A 6,000-nucleotide genomic window follows, 5' to 3' on the forward strand; every position below is an offset into this window, starting at 1 on the left:
AGGAATGATAAGACCAAAGAAACAAGGCGGTGAGCTTATTTATAGGGCCAGTAAGCAATCACCTAGCAACTGATCAAAAATACCTATACTAACCATACCATACCAACCACCCAGAACACACTAGCAACCACTTAATCTGGCAACAAGCAACCAAACACTCAGAAAACCTGCATAGCAACACCCTGGCAACCACATATAATGCCCAAACACAATTTAAAGAGGTGGTTGATTATGATTTGACTATGAGTTAACTTTCGAACTTGAGTTAGTGTGTAATGTTGCTATTTGAGGATAAACAACATCTGCAACGTTACAGCGCTTCAAAGCAAAGGAAGATATTTGCTTTTAAAGAAATCTTTGATTAGCATAAAGAATATGTTAATCAAAGACTGGATGATAGTTAGCTCTACATTAGAAACATAAATTCATCAACTTACCAACCATTCAGAAACGTTGTGTTGCATTCTACACGTTTTCACTTCTTCTTGAGTCTCTCCATGATTGGCCAACTCCAGTTTCAACATAAAAAGTAGAACAGTGTCTGACATTTTAGTAGGGATGGCTGACGCGAAACAGACGTTCCGAAGCTTTGCGACTGCGAGATCCCGAAGCAAAAATGATTCGAAACACTGATCCGAAGCGTGATTCAAAACACCCAGAGTCACGTGACAAAGGCTAAATGAAGCTTCGTGTTTCATCAGGTGGAGTGCTTCGCCGAATCAGGGTTTGATTGATAGGTCGGTCGGGAAGGATCGCGTGAGCAAAGTGCACACAGAATGCCTATTCTTAAAGTCTTGTGCTATTTTATGAAGGCAAAAACCCATATAATGGTTTCAATTTTAGTTCATTGGCAAAATATAAAGCTAGAGACAATGTTAGTTTATACTTTTTACATCTCATGTTCGGCAAAAGCCAGGTTCGAACTCGAGGCCAAGCACATCAATTGCTCTGCCTCTTTCAAAAACTACGCGCTCAACGATCTACACCACTGTAGCTGTTCGTGATAGAACAAAACACCCGGGGGGGGGGGGGGGGGGGGGTGTTTTGAGCAAAAACAGGTATATATTATATAAATATACCTGTTTACAAAAACATACAAAAACAACAAAAACATATATATATAAATAAATATACCTGTTTACAAAAACATACAAAAACATATAAATAAATAAATAAATATATATATATATATATTGTCTCTAGCGTTATATTTTGCCAATGAACTAAAATCGAAACCATTATATGGCTTTTTGCCTTCATAAAACAGCACAAGACTTTAAGAATAGGCATTCTGTGTGCACAATATAGACAGATTAATAGAAAGAACAGAAGAGAAATTAATATTTTTAAATAAAAATCTATAAGAAAGTGAGACATTGTGGCTTGATTTGTTTTATTAATTTTTCATGACCAAAATAACATTATGCAATGTGAAGAGACTACAGGTTACAAGAATCATATATTTAAAAAATACAATAATAAAAAAAACCACATTGTTGTAAAGGTTGTCTCAGATCAACACCTGCAATTGACCACTAGGTGTCACCATGGAGACGGGTGTCGGATTGATTCGAAGCCTCGAAACAATATAGCACATTTGCTTCAACTGTTTCATTGCTTCACAAAGCCTCGATCTGCCCATCACTACATTTTAGTGCTTGTCTGCATGAGGTAAAAACAAGCCTTTGAGGCTCCGCCCTCTGTGTCAGGAGTAGCAGCTCATTTGCATTTAAAGGGAAAAACACAGAACGACACGTTTTGCTCACCCTCAAAAAGGAACCATTTTAACATGCTATAAAAAAGTATTAATCTGTGGGGTATTTTGAGCTAAAACTTCATATACACACTCTGCGGACATCAGAGACTTATTTTATATCTTGTAAAAAGGGGCATTATACCACCCCTTTAAATTTTCTTCTGAAAAACTATTTTTGTTGTATAAGCAGCACAACTGTTTTCAACATTGATAATAATAAGAAATGTTTCTTTCAGAATGATTTCTAAAGGATCATGTCACACGGAAGACTTGAGTAATGATGCTGAAAATGTAGCTTTGTCATCACATGAATAAATTACATTTCAAAATACATTAAAATAGAAAACAGGTCATTTTAATTTGTATATTTACACAATATTACTGTTTCTACCATATTTTTCATCATCAAATAAAAGCAGCCTTTGTGAAAATCTGACAGACAGATTTCTGAACACAAAAAGCCAATAAAAAGCAAGTGTTTACTATAATGTTATATCAGTTAAAGGTGCCATCTAACATAATAAATCAAATCCTACTCCATATTCCATAACAGATGGGGGCAGTATACCTCCAAAAAATGACTTGTGCTCCTACCATCGCGCATGTTATTCAAATCATTTGACATGATAGTAAAAGGTTGGAAGACCGCAGTTTCACGTGGAACATTTGGAGATTTTTAGAGATCAGAGACTCAATGAACTAAACACTAGAGTGAACTAAACTAAACACCATGAATCTCAACACTAAATGATGAAGACCGCCTCATAGATCTCAAAAACAAGCTGGTGCATTTAGACGGTATGGGAAAATAAAAGCTTGGGCAATTATTTGAAGTTTATGGTATTCGTTTTGTTCATATTACACTTTTATTGTTAGTGAATTAATTTGACAGACAGCATTCGCTGATGTTGATCAAGCTAGCGCCGTGAATTCACCGTGAGACACACGCAATTGACACTTAGCAAGCAGGTTAGTTAAGCTCTCAGATTCTGTCAATTATATTACGCAATTCAAAGAATAAATACCGTTTTGGCGCTTGTACATGTTACACTACAGATCCCTAGCGCACGTGAACCGATCGTCTCTACTAGCTGGAAAAAGAACACGAACACTGTTGAAAGATACAGTATGCTACAACTTACCAAAATGTATTCCTCATGCATAATGTCGACCAATCATTTTTTGAACTCTTCCCTGAACTGAAATGTAGTAATGGGCTGTATTTCCACACGACTGACATCAGGTTCAAGTACACACAAGCTGGCGCGAGCGCGACTCACTCGCGTATTGCAGTTTGGCTGGTGCTAACGTTGCCCATCCGCATACCGCCTCCCATGGCCGGAACTGGTATTACGATACCTGCCGGGCCGGGGCTAGTAATTTAGCATGCTAATTCAGGTTAATATCTCGGCAGCACTATAACTTGTCAGTTTTTTAATGACATCTTTGCACTTATTTCTTCTCATTCTTTTGATGCGTGTAGCTCATTTTTCGTATATTGTTACCTCAATTATTACATATGGCACCTTTAAGGAATGTTCTTAGGCATTATGTGGCAAATTGCTGTAATCTACAGCATGGACAAGTGTAGTAGTCTCAAACAACTTTTGAAGAACTAAAGAAATGTGAATCATAGAAAATATGTAATGAATGTGGATTTTCATGTTAAAACAGAATCATACTGTGAAAGTCTCTCTCATCTGACTAGACAACATCTGGATGATCTCGCATCTCCATTATTTCCTTTGTGGCGAGAACAGGACACCGTCCCTCAGACTCAGGGTGAAGGGGGCAGAGCTGTGGCAGACACTGAAGAGACGCCTCTCAGCAGGGGTCAGGAGGTCACACCGGCCTGTGAAAAGGCTCTAGTGCTGTGGAACGCCCTCCACTGGTGTGAAAGACATACCAGGATACACATGGCCACACAGCTAAATGCTAAGAAGGCATTTACAACAGAAAGTCAAGTCAAGAAAAAGAGATGAATGCTCAACTGGAGACAAAGAAGTGGCAGGGGAAGGCAATGTATTTGATGTCGATGTCAACTTTGCAATGTTGTTGTGAAGGATTGCACTCACTATCTCAACTCAATATACTTCACATATGCAACCCAGAACATGAATACATACAACCCTATTAAAATGAATAATAATAAAAGTATAAAACAGTCCAAAAATAAAATTCAGTCATTATTTACTCACCCACACATGCTGTTCCAAACTACCATGCTGTTATTTTTTAATTATCTCCACACATATATTTTCCATAAAACAATAGTTCATAGCAACCACATCAATATCCACATTACAGCTTTGCAACAGCTATTTATTTCAGAAGTGCTTTGATCAAATTATCGAGTCAGTGAGTCGAACAAACCGTTATTTTGAGCCAGTTCTTTTCAATAAACATGCAGAGGTACACACACTGAAATAAACCATTTATGAGCTGAAAGTAGGCTATATATATATATATATATGTAAGAAAAAATTGATGGGCCGTTGAATTATTAGACAAATAATGCACACCCGAGGTGGATATACTACGATTACCACAACTCAAAACATTGTTCAGATGATGTATTTTTTTGTTACATATTGTTTGCTATTTATATCTGCTTGGTCAGTGTCGTTGTGGGTTTTGGTTGTTTTGCTGTATATGCTATAAGGACCTTTGAAATGCTGGGCATGACTAGCTGACTAGCTGACAATAATCGAACATTCGTCAACCTATCAGATTCAAGCATTCAACAGCCCCATAGTATAGTATAGTAAATATTAACATAATTTTAAAGAGTAGTTGTTTTAATACAAATTTAAATATTTAATTAAGTTATTTATTTTCAATAATGATCACATCCATTTACATTTAAATTCATTCCTGAATATAAACCTCACACAGAGCACTTTAATTCTCTGCCTGAACCACTTTATTAATGACATGCATTAAATTAAAGAATAATTTAACGACTTATCCCCAGATAAGGCCCTAAAAATATTCATGCGTGGAGCGGCTAAATGGCTCTGTTCTTTCATAATCCAGTGTTTCCTCACAGCAGCCCATCAGTTCGAGGACAATAATCCCACAAATACTGCTGAGATTGAGAGAACACAGCTATAATCCGGCCATACTACTCTTTAATCACACTCTGATACGGTCATCCCTTATGATTTCTGCGGTTCTCTAATCTCACAGAGAGACAATATAGAATTAGAGTGTTTGTTTGGGATAGAGGAGAAACCAATTAGTGTGTTCCTTGAGGAAGATACTCACACATACATCTGTTCTGCAATCCGATACCCGAGCTGAAGATTTAACGTACAGTACAAATCTCGTACAGTATGCTGTGATCTGCCTCAAATCAAGATGAACTCGAACTTGCATCACTTACACAAACACCACAACTCAACATGTCAGGAGAATGTATGCTAGCCACTGTTTTACATATACTTCCAACTCTTTTTGTGCTTCCTTTGCTCTTTCTCCACTGTTTTGTTCTCATCTCTCTGATCCGCATGTAAATGACCCAGAGAGTTTGACCTCTGGCCAGCCTTCGTCCGTCCCTGCTGCTTGACCTTTAACACACTCACACAGCAGTCATGCACAAAGGTCTGCTTCCCTTACCAAACCAACATCAACGGGCGATCTGTCTTATCTGACATCTTACAGATAACCAGAAAAAAAAAAAAAATCTCTCTCTTCAGTCAGATTCAGGCTGTTTGGGGATATGCCCAAGCACATTACTAGAGAGTCTTCGACACAGCAAAAACATTATGAATGTCCCAGATTTTCCCCACCAATTCATTTCTATGCGTTTAATATTGGCAGCAGATGTTGTTATTGCCACGAGTGTTTAAAAGAGCTAAAGATAGGCTATGTGCAATGGCAGAAATGTGTCAAACAGATTTTGCAATACTGTTAATACCACAGTTGAAATTCAAATTGTGTCCTATGATTAACAGATAATATTTATCATGTTATGGCCAATCACTGATAAATAACCAATAATACAATTCTATACTATTTTGAATAGCCTACACACAAATCACTAAATTATTTATACACTACAAGTGAATTTAAGCATCACAACATTATAATTTACAGTATAAAAATTGAAATTCATTTAGACATTTGCTAAATATTACATTTAACAGTGTTATTAAATTATTAATGTTTTTAAATATTAACTTTAAGTAAGTGTTAGATGACAGCAAAGGTAAATTAAATTTAAAAACTTAAATTAGCATGCA

This window comes from Pimephales promelas, chromosome 4, assembly GCF_988280905.1.
Source record: "Pimephales promelas chromosome 4, fPimPro1.hap1.1, whole genome shotgun sequence".
Classification (NCBI taxonomy): domain Eukaryota; kingdom Metazoa; phylum Chordata; class Actinopteri; order Cypriniformes; family Leuciscidae; genus Pimephales; species Pimephales promelas.